This window comes from Taudactylus pleione, unplaced genomic scaffold, assembly GCF_031769625.1.
Source record: "Taudactylus pleione unplaced genomic scaffold, aTauple2 ptg000518l, whole genome shotgun sequence".
In the NCBI taxonomy this organism is placed as follows: Eukaryota; Metazoa; Chordata; class Amphibia; order Anura; family Myobatrachidae; genus Taudactylus; species Taudactylus pleione.
In genome coordinates this window covers 10,068,692-10,079,819 of record NW_028284920.1, presented here as the reverse complement: position 1 = coordinate 10,079,819, position 11,128 = coordinate 10,068,692, and positions in this window count along the sequence as shown.

Sequence of the window (11,128 nt, the reverse complement as noted above, 5' to 3'; positions counted from 1 at the left end):
TTGGGATCTTCACTGCCGGGCTTCTGCTGTCGGGATTTGAATCATACTGATTCCACACAAAGTAACCAATGGGAATGGGAAGTGGTTAAAATGCAGACGGCCAGGAAGCCGTCTGACTATATCCTGGCATCTAAATCCAGACACTGGACTAAAGACAGGTGTCGTAATCCTGGCGACCATCTAGATCCCAACGCCAGAATGACAGACGGCTTCCTGAACGAAGGTAAGCCGGGCACTTAGCCGTGGGAGAGGGGGGTTAGGTTTAGGCATCACCCCAGAAGGGCTAGGTTTAGGGAACGGGGAGGGGGGTTAGGGTTAGGCACCACTGGGGGGAGGTTCTGGTTAGACACCACGCCGGGAGGGTTAGGTTTAGGGTGCGGGGAGGGTGGGTTAGTTTCAGGCACCCCGGGTGGAGGTTAAGGTTAGGCACCACCGGGGGGGGGGGTTAGGGTAAGGCACCACTAAGGGAGGGTTAGGGGGAAGAGAGGAGGGTTACGGTACTTACCAGCCCCAGTCGGGATATTCAGTGTTCGGGCATGCAGCGTTGGTATTTAGTCCGTTGGCTTCCTGTCCGTCAGCATTTCATATCCGACCAGGGCCGGATTAACGGGGGGGTGACAGGGGCGGTCGTCCCTGGGCCCCCACACATAAAGGGCCCCCACACCCACTGAGGTTAAAGTGCGCCGGAGGAGACGGAACCAGTTCCGCCTCCTCCGGCCCACGTCAGCCCGGCGCCACAGAGAGGGTCAATTTACTGGGCGCCCGCTGGTAACCAGCGGGCACCCGGCCCTCTCCTCTCAGCAGAAGCCGGAGCTCACTTGTGAGCTCCGACTTCCGGCTCACACAGTGTGCACTATGGGAGAGACGTCATGACGTCTCTCCCATAGTGCAGAGGAGCAGCCGAGCGGACCGGACGGCAGCAGCAGACATGGGAGCGGGGTTTAAGGTAAGTATTAGTATTAGCTCGGGGGACATTACTACTGGGGGCAATACGCAGGGGACATTATTACTGGGGACAATGCTCAGGGAACATTACTACTGGGGGCAATACGCAGGGGACATCACTACTGGGGAAATACTCAGGGGGCATTACTACTGGGGGCAATGCTTGGGGGCATTACTACTGGGGGCAATGCTTGGGGGGGCATTACTACTGGCAATACTCGGGGGACATTACTACTGGGGAAATACTCAGGGGGCATTACTATTGGGGGCTCTGCTACTTGGGTGCGGTGCATTACTACTGGGGCACTACTACAGGGGGCACTATTACAGAAGGAGCATTACTATTGGGGGCACTAATATAGGGCCATTACTATTGAGGGCATTTATACAGAGGGCTCTACTACAGGGGGCACTACTATTGGTGGCACTACCACAGGGGGCATTACTACTGGGGGGGGCACTACTAATGGGGGCAATACTATTTGGGGCTCTACTACTGGGGGAATTTATAATGGGGTATTACTATTCCGGGCACTACAATAGGGGGCATAACTACTGGGGACATGACTGCAGGTGGCACTACTAATGGGGGTATTGAATAGGCACTGCATAAGGGGCACCACTCCTGGGGCACTACTACTCTGGGTCTGCATATGGGACACTACTACTGTGAGCACTGACATTACTGGGGGCACTGCATAAGGTCCCCATTTTGCATGCCCCCAGTTTTGTCCACAATTAATAGGAGCCCCCACATGTTTGTTGCCCAGGGGCCCCCACAGACCTTATTCCGGCCCTGTATCCAACCCCAACCAATCAGCCTCTAACTGTCATTTCAAAGACTGTGCTAGATAAATGACAGAAACTGATTGGTTGCTTTGGGCAACTTCTACACTATATCTTTCTCCAAGGCTTGCTACATCTCTCCCTTAGGGGCATATTTATCAAACAATTTTTGTGAGATATCACATGTAAAGGAATCGGTATGAAATACCGCCGGCCGCATGGTTCGATTCCCGGCAGCGGCAGCCCGACATCAGCAGAGTTCCAGGCAGCGGAAGCCCGACAGCGCTGGAAATCCCGATCGTGGATAGGTAAGTATTTTTTAACCTAACCTAACCCCCCTAACCCTCCTTAGGGGTGCCTAACCCTAATCCCCCCTCTAAGTGCCTAACCCTAACCACCCCCTTCCCCGCTGCCTAAACCTAAGTCCCCCGGGGGGTGCCTAACCCTAAGTCCCCCCTGGGGTGCCTAACCCTAACCCTCCCTCCTCCTAGCCTAACCCTAACCCTCCTGGGGGGCGTACCTAACCCTAAGTCCCCCCGGGAGCCCTAAACCTAACCCTCCCCCCCGTGGCTGTCCGCTCGCGGCGCCCGGCATCACTACGATCGGGATGCCGGGCGTCTACATCTAGACCCCCAGCATTTCACCCTTGCCAGGATATGACAGTCGGGAAGCCAGCTGCCGGTATTTAGGCAGTCGGCTTCGCGATTGCATACCCATGTAAACACATGTTTTATGGGGGCTATCCACAAATACTAAGGATCCCCTGGATGTATGTATATCAGAAACATCTACTGCAGTCCCCTATTTGCAATTTCAAAAGCAGACCCCAAAGGATGCCCCCATAACATTCCGGAGCTTGGCAGTGGTAGCTAAGGCCATCAGATAGCGTTAAACATTGTATCCTATGGGCTTCCTATCACAAAAAGGTGAGACGTTCCATCTTTGCACGCAAACAGTTCATATGAGACCTCAGAGTTGGGCGTCTCTGTGCACAAGACATCAGCAAAATCATTAGCATATTTTGGCAAAATCTATGTGTACGAAATCGCAGTCACAACAGGCCTGCACCTCTGAACCAGGCCCTGAGGTACTCATTAAGTCACCTGTGGTCAAGCATGGATATCCTTAAAACCAGGACCGTTTGTGTGCCTTGAGGAAAGAGTTTGATATGTACTGGTTTAGAGCTCACAGGTCCATAACAGTTTGATAGACCCAATACATTGCCCAATGTATCATCTACTTAAGCACTGTTCTAACTATAAACCATTAATAGTAGTTATGATTCATGAGCTTTCAGAATTTTTGGCTCAATCTAGAGTTTACTTAAACTGATAACAGAATAGAACAAAGATCTAAACTTAATTAAGATATGGCTTCAAATCCCATCCTTAGAATGGTTTTTAAAGTTGTATGAAGGTGTGTTTGGGGGCATTTAGTATTACTAGTAGTGGCATTTAAAAATAGTATGAAGCTATTTAATTGAATCTAATGTTTTTTTGGGGGGTTGGGTATGGGATGCCGGGTCTCAGGATCCCAGCAGTCAGAATCCCTATGCCGGCATCCAGACAGTTAGGATACTGACGCCTGTCGCTCAGTATCCTAACCCTCCTCCTCTCCCTACCCCTAACAATCTCACCCGCTGCCTAAACCTAACCTCACCCCTTATGCCTAAGCCTAACCCACCCCCCGCACCTTAAACCTAACCCTCCTCCTCTCCCTACCCCTAACAATCTCACCCACTGCCTAAACCTAACCTCACCCCTTATGCCTAAGCCTAACCCACCCCCCGCACCTTAAACCTAACCCTCCCCCTCTCCCTACCCCTAACAATCTCACCCGCTGCCTAAACCTAACCTCACCCCTTATGCCTAAGCCTAACCCCGCTCCGCACCTTAAACCTAACCCTCCCCCCTTAATGCCTAACCCTAACTTTCCCCTAGTGCCTAACCATAACCCTCCCCCTAACCCCAGTACTTACCGTCAGGATGCTGGCGCCGACATTCTGAGCACCGGCATAATGACTGTCGGTATTATTACTGCATACCTTCTGGGGATATGTTTGAAACACATTATACTGGTGATAATGACACATGTTCAAAAGTTATTCGGAGCTCATTGGCCACGTTCAGATAAGACCCGCTATAATGCATGGTGTGAGACTTGGGGCCTGATTCAGACCCGGACGCTATTTGCGGCCGCTCGCTGGCTAAAAGGGGCTGGCTATTTAAATCATGTGCTCGCACTGCGTCGCGTAATGCCGCCCACTAAGTAATAGCGAGCGGCCGCACTATGCGCTCGCACCTGTATAAAGGCGCCCTTTGCCACTCGCAACACACGTCATCTCCGGCAGTTGTAGGATTAATCGGGAACATGGAGAGCCATCGGAGCTGCTTGCTGTGCTTGTGGTAGCCTTTTCCCACCACAACATTGCGAGAAGTTCTGGCTAAAATACAACCCAGTCACGTGTGTAATGACGCTACTTTGCTAATTATGCACACCCATTAAACGCCGTTCTGACGGTCGGGCACACCTGCGTTCGCACATCCACACTCCCATTTTCAAGCACCTTCCCCTGTTACCACCCACAAACGGCACTATCTGCAACTCATAATAGAGGCCGGACTGCGGGCTATGGGTGAGCACTTTCTCATCGCAATGACTGGTTCGCACACGCGCATTGCGACTCATACGCATGCGCAGATTGTGTAAAATCGCTCAATGCGAGCGAGCGCAGCATAGCATCCGGGTTTAAATCAGCCCTGGGATCATGACAATTAAACTGTGTCACCATATAGAACTTCTGCATTGTGAATACCACACTTCTGTTACTAATTAGTATTTTTGATAGTCTGCGTCCTGTATAAAAAAATTCAGCCAGCAGCATTATGCCTTTACATCCGGTACATGTTTAACAATACTGGACTAAAATGAATATTTATTAATAAATAACATGATTTAATGTGCACACGAATGTGCAGTAATCCATCAGATACTGCCAGGACAGTCGTTTTCCAACCACAGCAACCTAAGGCCCTCATTCAGAGCCGTACACTCTGAGCAGAGCGTACGCTCTGAATGAGGGCCGGCCTCCATGAAAATGGAGCGTCCTCCTGGACGCTCGTATAGCTGTGGGTGACCACCCACAGGCTTTACGAGCGTGCAGTTTGATGGCCGCGATGGTCTTGACCATCGCGACCATCGAAACTGCGAGCCGGAGCCTGCGGTTGAGGTTTTCAACCGCAAGCTCCGGAGTGATTTTGGCTCTATCAGAGCCAAAATCACTCCCACTGACATCACTAGTGATGTCAGTGGGCCGGCTTCTGACGGGAGGCGTTCCCGTGGGAACGCCCCCGTCAGGGAGGCACGCCCCCGGCACGCCTACCAAAGGGGGCGTGCTGTCAATCAACATCGACAGCACGCCCCCTTTGATCAGACACAACGAGCGAAGGACTTTCCTTCGCTCGTCGCGTCTGGCGCATACGCACGACGGAGCTCCCTCCGTCGTGCGCATGCTCAGTCCAGAACATCGACCCACTTGCGAGCGGACAGCCGCTCGCGAGTGGGTCTGAATCAGGCCCTAAGTCTTTATCTTATTTACTTTTGTATGACATGATTTAGTGCTTTGTGGTGTCTGTGACTAGGTACGGTCAATAAGTCTGGGGAAGTGTGTGCACATTGTACAGTACATGCTAGGTACACAAGTCATGTGCATCTGTTTACCGTAATCTTAAGTGTTTCTTTTTAGCCATTAAAACATGTGGGTTTGATTTAGCTCCATTTGTTTCCAATATTGTTAGAAGATTTATTGCCATATTTTCTCAGGCCTTAGAATAGTTCAATATGTACAAGTAATTAATTTATGGGTTTGGTTGCTGGAAATGTTACTAATTACTGTTTTTTTGTAGTCTGCTTGGAGACTATTTTTCTGAAAATGATAGGTCTGAAATTTGCACCATATATGGGGCATATTCAATAGGCTGCGAGAATTGCAAAAAAACAGCACCTGTGAGGTTTTTCCTGCAGGTGCGGGTTTTTTGTTATTCTATTAGGTGCCTGGTTTTTTATTAAACATTCGTCAGGAGGTTTTATTCCACACACCTCCTGAGCAAGCATGATTTTTAGGTTAAATCACCGACACTTGCTCTGACAATCCCGCAGCGCCCCCCCTGAGGACTAATTAAGCAATTGGAAGTATCCAATTAGCTTAATTAGTCCTTAATTACTTACCTCCAGCAGCGCTGTCTTCTTCATCCAGTGTCGGAAGCCGGCTCTTCTGCAGCAGTGGTGAGTATGTCAGTGTGTGTGGTGTATGTATGTGTGTGTGTATGAGTGTGTGTGTCCCACTGTCACTGTGCCCCCGCAGTGCTAGTCTGGACCCCCCGGAATGGGCACTGGGAGAACTACATCTCCCAGCAGCCCTTGCTCCTCCCACAAGCCCCTGGGACTCCCAGCAGCCCTCTCACCAGTAAGAAGAGAGAGGGGAGGCCACCGGGAGCCGCGGAGACTACTGGAGACCCCCGGTAAGGTAAGTGTGTTTTTCAGTAAAAAATAAGCGCCGCAGGGCTCTCAGAACTGAAAACCCAGCAACCAGTATTTTTGGAATTGAATATCGCGGGTATCGGGAGAGCGCATACCCGCGGTATTTCTAGATTGGGCACGAGGGGCGCGAGGTTAAACCTTGCGCCCGCCCAATTGGATATGCCCCATAGTGGTATACAGTCGCACCCCTCCTCATGGCAGTTGTATAACATATTATTTAATGGTTTATTACATGTGAGTAGATTGTCTGCATTTTTGTAACAAGTTAATATTTTATATAAACCTTGTACATTTGCCCATAAATACGGTACCTGGTCACGTGTTGATGGGACAGCGCAGAAACTCCTAGAGCAAAAATGTGCATAAAACCAGCTATATTTTCCTTAAGAAGGTTCTGTTGGGCAGAACACAGGTGTTCGGAATAATTTTTGGGAGCATTTGTGTTGCGCTAGGCACAAAAATATGGTTACAAAGTTATGCCCGTGGACCACACTGAAATGACCATGATTCACTTTGCATTTATATACGCAGTGACATCATTGTCGTGCCCACAGATACCATCGTGATGCATACGAGCAAAAAAAAGGAAAGATGCAAAAACTTAAGGATTATGTCACACGTGATCCACATCTGCATTTACATCTAATTCTCTCTTTATGAAATGACCTTTATTATGAGTTGTCATGACCCGTCAATCTTTTGCATGAAATGAATAACTAGGGCCCACCAGTGGCGTGACTAGGATATTTGGAGCCCAGGTCAACTTTTAAAATGCAGCCCCCCCACTATGTGTGCGCACGCCGAAAATGGGCGTGGTCACAAGGGGCAGTGCAGTGCCCCTTATACAGTCCCCCTTATGCAGTGTCCATAGTGGTGGTCCCCCTTATGCAGGCCCCTAGTAGTACCCCTTATATAGTACCCCCGAGTATACAATGTCCCCAGTAGTGGTCCCTCTTATGCAGGCCCCCAGTAGTGCCCCATATATAGTACCCCCAGTAGTGGTCCCCCTTATGCAGCCCCTGATTAGTTCCCCTTATAAAGGCCCCCAGTAGTGGTCCCCCATATGCAGTGCCCAGTGGCGTATCTATAATGGGTGCAGTGTGTGCGGGGCCAGCGCCGTAGCTAGACGGCAGTGCGCCCAGTGCAGCACTGCCGCCCCTCTCACTGACTCTCCGCCCCCCCCCCCCCGTGCGCTTACCCTGACTTCCGACAGCAGGAGGGAGGGCGGGATCTTCCGCCGATATTCAATGTCCGGCCGGAGGTCTCTATCTGCAGACCTCTGGCACAGAAAAGTGTGTGGCCGCTGGAGGATGGCGCCCGGTGCACATAACCCCTCAGCCCCCCCCCTAGTTGCGGCCCTGGCGGGGCACACGGGACCCTGGGTCCAGGGGGGCCCCGCACCGCACACACTGCACCAATATTTCTTTTAAACTTACCTGTCCGAGGTCCCGCATCGGGTGTCACTGCCGCTCAGAACACCGGAAATATTGGCGCCGCGGCCATTTTTCCTGCGTTCTGCGCATGCGCAGTAGACTCTAGTGCCCGGAGTCTACTAATGCTCCGGTGGCTGGCCAGCCACGTCAGTCGGCTGCCAGCCACCAGGGAGAGAGGAGGGAGCCCCGCACGAGGAGTGCACACGGGCCCCCTCCTCTCTTAAAACGCACCTGGCAGTGCCCCTTACACAGTGCCCCCTCTAGTGGTCCCCCTATGCAGACCCCCATTAGTTCCCCTTATACAGTGCCCCCAGGAGTGATCCCCCTTATGCAGGCCCCCAGTAGTGCCCCTTTTACAGTGCCCCCAGTAGTGATCCCCCTTACACAGTTCCCCCTGTAGTAGTCCCCCTTATGCAGCCCGCCATTAGTTCCCCTTATACAGTGCCCCCAGTAGTGATCCCCCATATGCATGCCCAAAGTAGTGATCCCCCATATGCAGTGCCCCTTATACAGTGCCCCCAGGAGTGATACCCCTTATGCAGGCCCCTAGTAGTGCCCCTTTTACAGTGCCCCCAGTAGTGATCCCCCTTACACAGTTCCCCCTGTAGTAGTCCCCCTTATGCAGCCCACCATTAGTTCCCCTTATACAATGCCCCAGTAATGATCCCCCTTTCACAGTTCCCCCTGTAGTAGTCCCCCTTATGCAGCCCACCATTAGTTCCCATTATACAGTGTCCCAGTAGTGATCTCCCATATGCATGCCCAAAGTAGTGATCCCCCATATGCAGTGCCCCTTATACAGTGCCCCCAGGAGTGATACCCCTTATGCAGGCCCCTAGTAGTGCCCCTTTTACAGTGCCCCCAGTAGTGATCCCCCTTACACAGTTCCCCCTGTAGTAGTTCCCCTTATGCAGCCCACCATTAGTTCCCCTTATACAATGCCCCAGTAATGATCCCCCTTTCACAGTTCCCCCTGTAGTAGTCCCCCTTATGCAGCCCACCATTAGTTCCCATTATACAGTGTCCCAGTAGTGATCTCCCATATGCAGGCCCAAAGTAGTGATCCCCCATATACAGTGCCCTTTATACAGTGCCCCCAGGAGTGATCCCCCTTTATGCAGGCCCCCAGTAGTGCCCTTTATACAATGCCCCTTATACAGTGCCCCCATTAGTTATCCCCCCTATGCAGTGCCCCCTGTAGTGGTACCCCCTGTGCAGTGCCCCAGTAGTAAGCCCCTTATATAGTGACCCAGTAGGAGTCCCCCTTGATGCAGTGCCCCCAGTAGTAGTCCCCCACAGTAGTCGTCCCCAGTAGTGGTTCCCCCCAATGCAGTACCCCCAGTAGTAGTCCCCCCTATACAGTGCCCTTTATATAGTGCCCCCAGTAGGAGTCCCTTGATGCAGTGCCCCTTGTAGTAGTCCCCAGTAGTGGTCCCCGATGCAGTGCCCCCAGTAGTGGTCGCCCCCAAATGCAGTGCCCCTAGTAGTATCCCCCCAGTAGTAGTCCCCAGTAGTGGTCCCCCCCCCGAAGCAGTGTCCCCAGTAATAGTCCCCTCCTTAGTAATAGTCCCCCCCTGAAGCAGTGCCCCCAGTAGTAGTCCCCTGCTTAGTAATAATCCCCCCACCGGGGAGGCAATCGGGAAGCCGACTGCCTAAATACCGGCAGCCGGCTTCCCGACTGTCTTATCCCGGCAAGGGTGAAATGCCGGGCGTCTAGATGTAGACGCCCGCATTTCCCCGACGCCGGGAGACCGGCGCCCGGCATCACGATCGTAGTGATGCCGGGCGCCGCGAGTGGACAGCCGCGGGGGGGGAGGGTTAGGTTTAGGGCTCCCGGGGGGGACTTAGGGTTAGGCACCCCCCCGGGAGCATTAGGGTTAGGCTAGGGGGAGGGAGGGTTGGGGTTTGGAACCCCGGGGGGGACTTAGGGTTAGGCAGCGGGGAAGGGGGTGGTTAGGGTTAGGCACTTAGAGGGGGGATTAGGGTTAGGTACTTGGGGGGGAAGTTAGGGTTAGGCACCCCTAAGGAGGGTTAGGGTTAGGGGGGTTAGGTTAGGTTAGTGGATACTTACCTATCCACGATCGGGATTTTCCAGCGCTGTCGGGCTTCCGCTGCGTCGCACTCTGCTTCTGTCGGGCTGCCGCTGACAGGAATCGAACCGCCGGCCATGCGGCAGACGGTATTTCATACCAATTCCCCCCCACCGATGCAGTGCCCCCAGTATAAGTGCCCCCCCGACAAATACACACTGAAATTAAACAATATGCTATGGGGCCCGGCGGCTTAAGGGGCCCGCCAGCCCAGCGATCGCACCCCCTGCACCCTCCATATGCCAGGCGCCCGCTGAGATTGTGTTACCAGCGGACGCCCGGCTCCTATTCAAACCCCCGGTGGCAGCCGGAGGACGGAGCTCACTCTGTCTTCCGGGTCCCGCAGTACACTATGCCGAGGAGCGGGCGCTGTGGTGGAAGGCGGCTTCGCTTCACAGGAGCGGGGATAAAGGTAAGTGTTTTTGTTATTTTTTGTGTGCGTGCGCGCGCGGGGGGAGGCAACTACAGGGGGCAGCTACTGGGATCTCACTACTGGGGGCAGCTACAGGGGGCTCACTACTGGGGGCATTACAGGGGGCAGCTACTGGGATCTCACTACTGGGGGCAGCTACAGGGGGCTCACTACTGGGGGCATTACTGGGGGCAGCTACTGGGATCTCGCTACTGGGGGTTCACTACTGGGGGCAGCTACAGGGGCTCACTACTGGGGGCATTACAGGGGGCTCACTACTGGGGGCAGCTACCAGGGGCTCACTACTGGGGGCATTACAGGGGGCTCACTACTGGGGGCATTACAGGGGGCTCACTACTGGGGGCAACTACAGGGGCTCACTACTGGGGGCATTACAAGGGGCTCACTACTTGGGGCATTACAGGGGGCTCATTACTGGGGGCAACTACAGGGGGCTCACTACTGGGGGCACTGCGTAAGGGGCACCATTACAGTGGGCATTGCATAAGGGGCACCATTACAGTGGGCATTTAATGTTTTAGGGGAACTGCTGTGGTTATTGTGTAAGACCTAAGTTAGGGGGGCCCCTTAAAAATGTTGCTATGGGGCCCAAAAAGTTCTAGTTACGCCCCTGTCTAGATCCCCTTCAGCTAACGGACGTGATGTCGACGGAGGTGCGGTTTCATGCTCTTAAAGCGCTGCTATTTTGTCCCAAATGTAGTATCTGGCCATCAACAGTAGATGTACCCTCGCAGGCTCGCTTCAGGTTACTATTCCCAATAGATGTCCGTGTGGAAAGTAAATGATGACATCAGGGTCCACTAACTGAAGAGGATCTAGCCGCAACCAAGCCGTTAATGATCCTTCCGCAGGTTCACCTACGGAAACCTTGTTACGACTTTTACTTCCAGCTGACTGGAGGT